We start from the raw sequence: 12079 nt of genomic DNA, 5'->3' as shown, positions 1-12079 counted from the left end.
TCATAGCAAATATCATAGCAAATTTAATCATAACACCAAGGTGTTTATATAAGTCTTTCTTTCAAAAGCATTAGATACTATTTACACTGACTCATCCATCTACCTGTCCTTTTTCATTTGTGTGTTGTCTTTTGCCAGATTACAAACAACAAAGAACGGTGACTTTGATTAGAAAATTCCTACTTTAGCTTTTATTTTCCCCCAACACAATATTCACCAGCCATCATAATAAAAAAATTGTCTCATTGAAAGTTATTTGGTGACAATCAAAACAAGTGAAACACAAAAAAATTATGATGAACTGCCTCAGCCAGCAGTAATATAACAACATTTTAGTACAGTACAGCTTGTATGTATCCCAAAGAAGAGATATGCTAAGAATGTTTACAAATATAGAGATGTGAATGCTCAGGCTGGAGTTTATTAGCATGCAGAGGGATTCTCCAGGGGTTACAGCTCTCCCGTAGCAGATGTCCTTCACTGCATCACTGGGAAAAGGGAAAGCTGCAAGGAATGTCAAACTCTCTCAAAACAGGTAATTTTCTCCATTATGTATCACTCCGTCTTTATTGGCCTGTCATCCCCAGAGCTGCACTGTTAATAATGAAGAGATGTTGAAGCAGGCGCATTGCTCTGCTGGAGTGGTGGGCCCTTCCTAGTTTAAGAATAGAATCATAGAATCACAGATAAGTTTGGGTTGGAAGGGGCCTTGAAGATCAACTAGTTCCAATCCATGTAGGCACCTTCTCAGAGACTTCTTGCAGGACACTATTCCCCAGCTTTCTTCCAGGAGTTGAATTCCCTCTCTGGGCAAGCTGCATATATAGGAATATCATGCTTTAGGTATTATCCTTTCTGTTGAGGATCAATGGATCTTTGAGGACAAATGTGAAACTCCTTGGCTGAGCAGACACATCACCCCACAGCATGAAGTCAGAACCTCAGAGCACCCTTTCTGGTGTCAGTGGCAAGGGAAACCAAATTGCTTGCTTTATCTGAGCTTCTCTACACTGTGGCAGAGAATTCCATATCCTAAGGACCACCCCCATGGTATGCTGGGAGTCTATTGAGTATCATGGCTTCTCCCTGTGCTGGCCTGCAAACTGTCATACTGAACAGAGAGCATATGCGGATAGCATCATGTTTTGCTTGTCTTCTCAGAAGATTTAACTCATGAAGGGGCAAGAATTTCAACTGAAAGAATATTAAGTCCTCCCTTGCTTTGTGAGTGTACGTAAGTGATGTAAAAAGACTCTGGGATCGCACTGACCTAAGACAACTCTATCTGAAGAGCTGAGCACATCCTGCTCCAGGCCATCAGGACTATTAAAATGGAGGGGAAACAAAAAAGGAGCAATACATTTAGGCTTCATTCACAGTGCCAGACCTTCAGCTGGCATGGACCAGCCAAATTCAGTGAGAACGGGCCAAATGAACTGTCTTGAGTATGCAATGTAGAAGCTGACAAAATCTTGCTTTAATTTTAGGCCTATGCATTTCTGTACATTTTAGTACCCCTGCACCCTCTGAGACCCTATTCCCATTTGCACTGAAATGATTTATTTGTGCAAACTTGGACTTGCTTCCTCCTTTTCTTTCACTGTGAGAAAGGCAATCCTCTCCCAGATCAGTCAGCAAGCTCTGAGGTGCACTTGCAAAGTCCCATCCCAAAGAGAACCTCTCATCCTCATGAGAGCCAGCAGAGGAGCAGAAGGTTCTGCCTTCCTCTCTGTCTCAGCAGATTGCTATTTATGTGCCGATACTGTACATGGGAACATTTCAGTCCCAGCAAGCTGAAATTTCAGTGGGCTCTTTTAGGTGAAGGCGCACTTCCTGTGAAAAACAATATGCCTTACAGCCCAGAGAGAAATACAGCCTGCCAAATAGTTACCCAGCAGTGCCATTCTTGTCCTGAGGTCCTACCTCTAATGATAATGAAGTTGAGCTCAACTTTATGAAGTGAGCCTTTGCTACGGTAATAATTACTAATAAGTGCCAACTTCTCCTTAAAAATAACAGCAGCAGAGAGGCACAAATGAGCAGTGCTTTGCAAGAAACACTGTGTGACAGTGTGAGGATACAGGTTTCAGAAATGCATAGCTGCATAAAAGCAGAAGCTAGAGACTCTCCCCTCTCCTTGCCTTCCCACATCTCCCACTTCTGCTGGGACCTGGGCAAAGCCTTTATAGGGCTGGGGTGAGAGGAAGCCTGGTGTCAGCCACGTTGCAGGAGCATGGCCAGGAGGAGGAGACGGAGGGGAGCTGCCCACGGCAGGCAGCAGGCAGGGAGGGATACCCCTGCCCACTCTGGGAAGGATGCTTCTGCATGCTGCTGGGGGCTGGCTCCATGAATATCACAGCCATGGCCAAAAATGGGAAGTGTTACCAGCAAAAGCCATTTCTGTAAACTATCAAATGACCACATTAAATAGGAAGGAAGTTAAACAATTATTCCTGTTGCTTATGGTATGGGCTGACAACATCAAAAGGACTGCTAATTAAAAATACAGTAAGGTTTTCCCAATGTCTCTTCAGTTATTTCCTCTTTTGAGCTGCCCAAGTGTTGTTTTATGAGGAGTCATTTTATCAACTTCTAAAAATATCTCCAAATTGGTTAGGAGCCATCCCCTACAGGACACTGAATCGTTCCTTTTGCTTTAAAAGCACAAAGCCTACTTTAGCCAAGCCCTGGGGCAGAAAGGTGGGTTAGGTGTCCTGATAAGGTCCCACCGATGCTTCTTTGTGCATATGCCTGAAGTTAAGCACACAAAACTTCCATGCAATTTGTAGAGTGCTTCATTCAAATATGATTTGAAGGGGAAAAAAAAAAAAAAAAAAAAAAAAAAAAAAAAAGACATAGGAAAAACATAGAAAGCTGTTACTCAGGTTCTGGGAAATTCATGTGTGTTCCTGAGAGCAAACTTTGGCAATATCCTCTCAACTTTCTTGGGCTATAAGCATAAAAGCTGAGTTCTCGCAATAAATTATTTAACTGAGCTTTCAATTACATAGCAGAACCTTTTATAGTGGTCTCCAGTTCCACAACCACAGCAGTTTTTTAAAACAGAAAACTAAAATCTGTGTAAAATCAGCGAGTTCACCTTCCAACACTGCAGCCATTGCACATCCTACCCTCTGTGCCTGACAACAGAGACAAAAACTCACCAGTCCAAGGTACAGCCTATCATCGGCTCAGCTACAGATAGAAAGGAAAAGCACAAAAGGCACTAGACAGCACATGCTGGAGCAAGTGTAATACAGCTACCCATCCGCAGCGTGGACCTTCAGCTCACCCCTGAAGCCTCAAACCACGGAGACCTCCTCTGTGCCTGGGCTCATACTGTGAGAGGAGGGGCTGGTGCCACCACAGCCTTTGGAAGTCCCCAGCCCTTTCTCTGAAGAGTGCCCAATTGATACTTGTCGGTATCACGACACTTTTTTCTGCAACTGCATTGGGAAAGATGCAGATAGTATCACCCATCACGGCGTGACGACACCCAGCCGCTGAAGGCAGGCTCTCCTCCGCCCGGTGGGGCTGGCTTGCTTGGACACCTCCCCGTGTACACCCCTCTCTGAGTCACCTGCCTTTCCCCAGGTAGAGGCAGGGTGCTCACTTCATGCTGGAAGGATGCCCTATCTAGGCCATCTACCTGGAAGCAAAGTGCCGGCAGGCTGGGCTGGGGCTCAGCGAGCCCTTTCTTCAGCCCTGACCAAAGCCGGGGAGGAGCAAGGGGAGGCTGGATCCTGTTTCTTCACACTAGCTGATCTCCTCCTCTTGATTTCCCCCACGCGTGGCGTGCTCGCTCCAGCCACAGCCTGCGAACAAGCGCGTGGTGACCGGGAGGTGAGTTTGCCAAGTGTGGGTGTAAGATTCCCTCAGCAAGCTCCCTGAAATAAATAATCAACAGGGAGCTTGCTGAGGGATGCACGGAGCCCATGGGCAACCTGTCATGCTGCAGCTTGTATGCAGGCATACAGACAAGCACCGGCAGCAGTGTCCAGAATAGCAAGGCACGGAAGAAGCACTGTTACTCTCTGAGTGTCATTGTCCCGACCACAAAAATTAAGGATTATAAATAAAATGATGAAAGCCAAGAGAGAGAAATGTTTTAATAGCTTGAGGATTCATGTGGACATCCTAAATCTACAATGCCCTGAAACAATCTGTTGGGTTCCGCATCATTTAACATTTCATGTGGCCTCTGAAAAGTCAAAAAAAAATAATGGAGTTCATATTTGCACCACCTCACCTAATTCATATTTACAAAATTAAATACCAGGCTGATGTTCTGTCCATCTCTGTCTAGAAGATTAGCAATTATTCCACATTTTCAAGAAGCCGTATTACAAATAGTCGGTTCTAGCTAATTGCTTTAATTATTCAACCCCTGATTTAAATGCAAGTTTTTCAGCATACTGCTGGTGACTTAATTAATTGTAATTATGTACACAGGTCACGTTCCAGATATATAATCTTTATAAATGATAGACGGATGAGTAAGGATAGGAATCCAGATCACCAAATACACGGTCAGCCCCCAATTAAAGAACCGTGTGCATCCCAAATTTAAATACTGCATAATAATTATCTCTATAAATAATAGTATCTAGAGAAGGAGCTGATGACAGAGCTGTATCCCAATAATTAGGAATGACTCCAACTTTGTTTACTATTCCCTAGACATGCATGACTATTGATTTTGTTTTTAAATGGCAAGTTCATCCAAACACCTCAGAGTAGGCTATAAAATATTCAAAATATCTATCCAAGTACCCACTTCAGAATACCACCATTTCTCAGGGAAATCATTCCCATGGCTGAAGCACTGTATTGCCCCAGTAAGGGAACCAAAACTTTAGCCAATATCACAATACATTAACAGTATCTATCAGAGCTCTTCTCTTAATTACTGACTCACCAAAAGCCATTTCTGGCACGATTTTAGCTCAAAAGAGTAAAGTTAAATATGCTATATTTTTAAGTGAAACATGCAGTACATCATTCATTAAGGTGTGTTGAGCTGATATTTAGAAGCTGTTCAGCTAATTCAGATATTTTGCTATTTTTATCATGTTTTTATAAGTAAACAAGTGATAACAAAATGTTTGAGGTGACTGTTTACCTTTAATATTTTTATCCCCTAGCCAACTGCAGTCACATTTGGCAGAAGACAAAGGTCTCCAATGTGTTACGTTTATACCCTTACTGAAAATGAGCGACCAAGAAGCGGAGAGAGACTTTGTTAGTGTCCTCACTGAAAAAGAAACCTTGTGAAGCTTGAATTAGTCAGAAATCCATGAGGGACAGACACCAGAAAACAGGCTTCATTTAACTATTGCTAGGCTTTAAACCAGTATCCCATAAAGAAGCAATAGGAGACATAATTATTTGAAGGGACATTTCTCTTTCTTTTGAACAGTTGCAGTCTTTTCTCCGTCTCTTCCATCTTCAACCCTTCCCCATGCAAGCTGCACTAAAAATGCTGCTGCTGAAGTCATCCTCGCGGTTTGTCACTTCAACACCTTTTTCCCCAAGGCTTTACATCACATTAGCCACAGGCTTCCAGCCCTTACCAAAGACATGATTCATGAGACTTAGTCCCTCCTACATGCCTGCTTTTGTACCTTCTCACCTGGTCCCACAGTCCCCAGTGCAATACAGATCGGAATGACTTTGCTGCTGCTTCCACCTGAAAAATGCAAAGCAGCTCGCTATCCACTGGATTTCTTCTGGAGGGCACAAAAAACATGTTTTAAATAAAAGAGTTCAGGAGCAAGCTGCTACCCTGTGCAAATTAATTCACTTCTCCTTCTGTAAACCTTGGCTCGAAACCTGCCACTTATGTATTATGAAGAACAAGCTATTCTTGCACTTCACTGCCTTCTTTAAACCAGATGGCAGCTCTTTGGAAAAGGAACGGATTGCTTTGCTGTATAAAACCTGACCTAACTAAAATCCTCAGAGTCCCTTGGAGCAAAAGCAAGCCTGAAAATTGAGATCCAGAGGTTGAAAACAAACAGAGAGCATAATTGGTAATTTGACCTTTGCAGCTTATAAGGAAGATTAGGGTTAAAAGCTTTACAAAGTTTGTTCTTGAATTTGCTGTTTACAAAAGATGTCAAAAAAGATAACCGGGAAGGATTTTTTTTTAAACCCAAAGACAAAAGATGTGCGTGTCCCAGGTTCCACACTGCTAAGCACACATACTTAAATGACTTGAGATCATATAACCTGGATGATTAGTACCCCAAATACCAGAAAAATGAAAGTATCTATCTCCTACCCCACCACTACCAGATATGGTGAGTACTTTCTGTAATGAATATATATGATATACCATCCACACTGAAATGCCAGAAACATGGCAATCATCTGGTAAGAATTAGGTAGAGAGCACTGAAATCCAGAAGACTACCACAGCAGGGAGAAGAGCACAGAAGGTGCTCTGCCACTCATGACCTTCCTGAAATAAAATATCTGGTTCACTCTCTAGGGATGGAGAGGTGCCCACTTTCAGTGCCTGCTCACTTGTTCCTGGTAAGATCTGGCAAACCTACGTATCAATAGCAGTGGCCATTTGCCAAATAGGTTTCCAGATTAAACTTGCAACTCACTAGAGTTTGAACAGCCTTCAAACAGTCATGACTTTCAGTCACTATTGATCCTCATTTAGGCAGGAACAAGTCTATTTGGCATCAATCTGTGAAGTCTGGGAGTTAAAGCCTGGGAGTCACCCAGCCCCACCACTTGTAGGCTTGGCAGCAGATTTAAGGCTGATCCTACCAGTTCTGCTCTTCAGGAAATGCTGAAACAGGTCTCCTCTCACATCTCACCAAATATCCCAAGAGAGCTGGCTCAAACAGGGCCTACGTAGTGATGAGAAGCCACCGAGCAGAAGCGAGTATTGCACTTCACCAAAGCAACAAGTTGTTCTGCGAGCTGGAGAACAAATGATGCCTGGCTTCCATGATTTACGTCTTAGGGTGGCTTATCTCATCTCTAATAACACACAAGCTCTTATCTCAAGCCTAGTAAGATGTGAGCTCTGATCAAAGGTTTTTGTTGATAGCATTTATTTCTTATGTGATTCTCTGAAGAAAAATACAGTTGAGACCACGTTTCTGCCTTTATCTCCATGGGGGCACTAGCTCTGGTGTCTTTTATCTACATTGCTGCCTCTTATTTCTAAAACATGTAAGAACTTTATTTCCCTCAGATCATAAGATCCTTCCCAGATTTGGTTAAAGTTGACCAAAGGATTCAAAAGTTGTTTGGGGTAACAGGAAGCCAGAAATAGAAATGGCAGAGTGACTCCGTGACTCTCATTTCCGTAAGCTAAATCCAAGCTAAAACACATCCCTGCAGAGAAAGCATGAACCTGTGTAACAAATACTTGATAAACAAACTTTTTCTTTAGGGACATGTTCCTTTCAAGGGAAGATAAGAGTATACATGCAGACCTTGGAGAAGTAAATATCCTAGAAAAACTAAATTTCTTTAGGTGTTTTCAACATCCTTGAAAACACAAAAGGAGTGAAGTGTGCTCATTTAAGAGCTATTCACTTCTTTGTCAGTAACAACTCTCCACCAGACAGTATAATGACCCAGGACAGGGAGACCTAAAGAGAGGGAAGATTTTAACTTCAAAATATCTGCTGTGGGAAGCAGATGAAATACAATTTATGGGACATTTTCTACACAATCCTCAACGGGTTTTTCTTGTTGGTTTCCTTTTTTTTTTTTTCTTTTTACAATAGGAGATACTGCTGCTACATAGATTCTGGCCCTTGCAGGTGAGAGCCCTCCAGCAAGTCTCTTTTGGGAGGCATCTTCACAGCACTGACCCAAATGTGTTTGGTGCTTGATTTGGAAGCTGCCAGTGGCAAGCAGCAAAAGCTCAACCAGCCTGAGGCAGGGCTGCAAGTTGCAAAAACATGGGGAAGGGACAGAGGGTCCAAGTGCAGGGAACAGATACTCAGTGATGGTTGCCAACTTTGAACCCTGGCACACACTGGGTGCGGGTTCCCAGGTTTCTGTGAAGGCGAGATCAAAATCCCTACCTTTTAAAATCTGTTCGGTTTGTTTCCTGCATGGCCAAAGTGCGTGCTCCCCTGAGATAAGAGCTCCATACAACAGTTTGTTTCTCCTGGGTTTAGGAGCATTAAAAGCAATACAGGTTCTGCTTAAAGAAACCTGATAGAAATCAGTAGATCTTGCCCAAGTGAGACCTGAGAGCATATTGCTTCCAAAGTTCAGTTTCCATATGTGAACAGCATTAAAGCTGTAATGTGGGTAGCAATCATTTGGATGACATCAATAAAAAAGCAAAAGAATTATTATTGTAAACATCATAGTAGAATATATATGCTCATTTTAAGACTTCTGGGCAAGCATCAGCCAGCCACATTAAGAAAACCAGTCTGTACCAAGACGAAGTAAAGAGATTGCACTACAGAAAATAAGAAATTAGGCAGGCAATTTATTTCCTCCCTAATTAAAAGATCTCCAATGCTGGGAAAAGGCACAAGAGCAACAAATTCCTAAGGCTGCTTATCTGCCCAAGGTTAGAGAGCAATCCACTTCACACCTGCGAATGAGCAGTGACTCCAGAAATCTCAGTGCTGTCAGCAGGACCAACTACTCAGCTGTGGAAACACTCATCTGTATGAGGAGAAAAGCACATCTGGCCCACAGAGGGGAATTCATGCTGGTGGGGAAAAAGCTACATGGAGATTTGTGTGGAGAGGAACTGTCTACAGTGCTTTCCCACAAGATAAAGCCTTTGCTTGATGTGTCCAGAACTCCAACAAACCCTACTGTTTGTAAAAAAGGCAATTTAAAATAAAAACATGTTAAAAACTAAAAAAGCCAGGAGCAACAAGAATGAAAGTATTTGACCAATCATGGCTAGTTTTTGCTTTTGTATAGGTTTTCTTTTTCCAAAATAAAATTCACAAAGTTTTTTTGAGACTGATTTTGTTGTTCCTGTGGGGAAAAAGAACAACCCAATGCCTAAGCTCCAGCAGATTCTAATGAGCTAAGAAAATTATTTCCCCCTTGTTTTGTGCCAGCCCGGCATAGGCTATCCCACTCAGAGGGTTTGCTGGCCAGTGTTGGCACAGAGGTGGCGGTTTTGGTACTGTGTGTCATTAAGCACCTGCAGAGTGCTTGCAGCATCTGGGCTTCAAGCAGGGCCAGACAGCCACAGTCACACAGGATGGGGACATGCAGCCACATGAATGGCCATGTCACAACCTGCAAGAATGTCTGTTTTGCTGGGGACATTGCTAACAGGGCAAGGGGACCACAGTGCCCTGGGGTTTCTGCCACTAACAAAGATGCACATGGTGTGAAGCAAGACTTATGGTCTGACCCCAATTTGACACTGGTGCAGGATATCAGCTTCCCTGATACCCTATAATCCAGTTCCTCCTCCCCCCAGCTAATTACTTCAAACTCCACATACAGAATTTGTTGACTAAGGTCGATCAGCACAACCAAGATTGCATTTTTGCTCTGCTAATAATATTCTTACAAAGAGTATTGTTTTCAAGATCTCTGGTATATGGCATATGTCGTCCTCCCCACAAATATTAGACATACCCCCTCCTGTCCCTTCTGTATCTCTTCCTCATTTGCTGTTATGACAAAGGTATTCTTTAATGAATCTTAATGACTCATCTCAAATGTTGTCTTTTTTTGCATTCTGATAAGTACTAGATGAGATGAGTAACAGACTACATGCAACACCTAGACAACGTGAGCAATTCAGTGTTTGCTTAAACTGTATTACATGCTGATAACAGATACAGGCATTGCACCTGCTCCATTGTAAAAAGAAAAAAAAATTAAAAAGAAAAAAAGAAACCAGGAGAGATACAACAATACAGCAACTGCTTATATTTGTTTGAAGTGAATTTATCTTGTCAGTGTTCCAGAGAATATATGTTGTGGCTGTTATAAAGCTTCCCTCTCTTGTAAAAATGACTAATTTGACATTATGCCCCTGGGGAAGTAAAAGCAAAAAGACAGCCAACTTGGCTAAGACAGAGTAATTCTTCACAGAGAAGATGTCTGTGAATCAAAGACAGGCAGTTTTCCAAGTCTACCCATGTATGCACCAGTGGACACAAAAATGGACACATCCACTTGCAGCTAAAGCTGGCACTGACTTTCCTTTTCCTACTTATGTGAGATTGCAGTAGAATTCATTGAGATAGGAAGGCCTGAACAGTCTTCCAGCAGAAGAGTAAGTCAATAAAATATGATGTTGTTCTTACATAGATGTTATTTAAGTCAAGGCTGCTCAATAGATTTTTTTTTTTCTCTGGTCGCTCCAGGCTGAGATCATCAACATGGAGTGAGATGAATGATCCTGACTACAGTGGTCTATGCCTGAATTTTTACTTAGGTCAAGAAAGAGGCCAGCAACTTCTCCCTCACTCTTAGAACTGAAAAATGCATGTCTTGTAGGTCCCAACATGTAGCAACTGCCAGGCTCTGAAGGAATTTCGAAGTATTGTGTAAATGGAGATATTCTTCTTATTCACTGACCAGAAAGAGACTCTCCACTTCTCTTTATGTAAGGCTGTATATACACACTAAACATGCAGTAAGAGGGACACAGGGATGAAATCATAGTATTTTCCTGCCAGAAAGAAACAAGTGATTAGATAAGACTCTGCACTCACTTTCTGTGCCATGAGTTCTACCACCACCCGGTGCTTGGCTTATACTGCTTGCTACACAAAGATAAGTCAAAGAGGTAAAAAAGCAAACTGGGAATTTGCTCTGGGAAGTAAGAGATGAGAATAAAGTAGGTTGAGAATAATAAAGAAGGTAATAGAAAGCATAAAAGATGAAGAAATTCAATTACGCCGGGTCTTGGGCACTCACACACTCTAGGGTATGTAAGTACAAAAGAAATGATGTTAAATCACTGTTCCAAAAATATACCCAGTGCTCACACAGTTCCCACTTAGCAGAAGTACAAGAGCAGCAGCAACAAGCAAGGTTTCCTGGCAATGGGCTCTTCCACTCCATGGCAAAAACACCATTATCAATACACCTAAGGCTAATGTAAAATTCTAAATCACAACTTGCCAAGTGCCAGCATCAGCTTTTACAGCCACCACAGAATGATGAAAAAGTCCTATATCATTTGTTGATGGTGGAGGAGAAGAGAGGAACTATACTCATCACAAGATGAAGTGGTGCCCTCACTGGTAAGAGAAGCATGCCGCTGCCCACATAGGTGGGAGAGCAAATGTGGTGATAAAGGGCACATCACAGAGCATTGAACAGGAGTCTGTACACAAGCAAGGTAATTCTTACATGAAACCAGGAGTACATGAAATGCAGCGGATAAAAGAAAAAGCTAAAGGAAGCTCAAGTGTATGTTTTTGAACACAGTCATCCAAAAGCAGTTATTAAACTCTGCTGTTTCTGAATACACTTGGCCCTAAAATATTAACATGTGCTTTTTATTTTATGCCTCAGACTGCATGAAATGAATTAAATACACCCAAAATGGTATGAGCAATCTCTTAAGCACTAGCTAGTTTAACAACTAATCTTCTGCTTTAGCATGAAAGGTAAAGGCTTAAATTTTTCAGTCATATGAGACATCATCCCACAGTTCATGTGTTAGGCATCTCTCCTGTCCACTGGCAACATTATTTGAGGCATGCTTATAACATTTTCACTTAACTAAAAAATCAGAAGCATAAGACTTCAAACTTTGATACTTTACAGAGCTAGCAGTATACTTAATTTCCTTAAGTTTTATGAACATGAAATGCAGCACTTCATGGGCAAAAGGTAGCAATTTCTGAACATGCTGACAACTTTGACATAGCATTTTTTTCTCCACAGTAATTATTCATGTTGGTTTGCATGGGCTTAGAATAATGACACGCACATGAATAACTTGCTACACTTTGTGACTCACTGAGATGCCTTCACAGAAATTGTCCTGGTCACACTTTGTGCACCAAACACCACGGGGAGAACATTTCAGCACGGCTTCATTTTAACAGCAAAGAATATACATCTAAGTGAAAGGTCATTTGATAACCCC

The 12079-nt window shown here is 42.0% G+C and overlaps 1 protein-coding gene across 1 annotated transcript in view; it reads left to right on the top strand.

Annotated features, from left to right (window-relative positions):
• KCNJ15 (potassium inwardly rectifying channel subfamily J member 15) overlaps positions 1–10166 on the top strand; it is a 274328-nt gene extending 264162 nt beyond the window's left edge. Inside the window, exon 4 of the transcript XR_008974820.1 lies at positions 10156–10166. The gene's annotated coding sequence lies outside the window, so the exon portion shown is untranslated. The remainder of the gene's footprint in view (positions 1–10155) is intronic.
• The last annotated feature ends 1913 nt before the right edge of the window (positions 10167–12079 follow it).

Source organism: Pezoporus wallicus, unplaced genomic scaffold (assembly GCF_028554395.1).
Source record: "Pezoporus wallicus isolate ANWC-B61680 ecotype Strahan unplaced genomic scaffold, APGP_CSIRO_Pwel_v1 contig_8746, whole genome shotgun sequence".
Taxonomy (NCBI): Eukaryota; Metazoa; Chordata; class Aves; order Psittaciformes; family Psittacidae; genus Pezoporus; species Pezoporus wallicus.
This window is presented reverse-complemented; position numbering and strand designations above follow the sequence as displayed.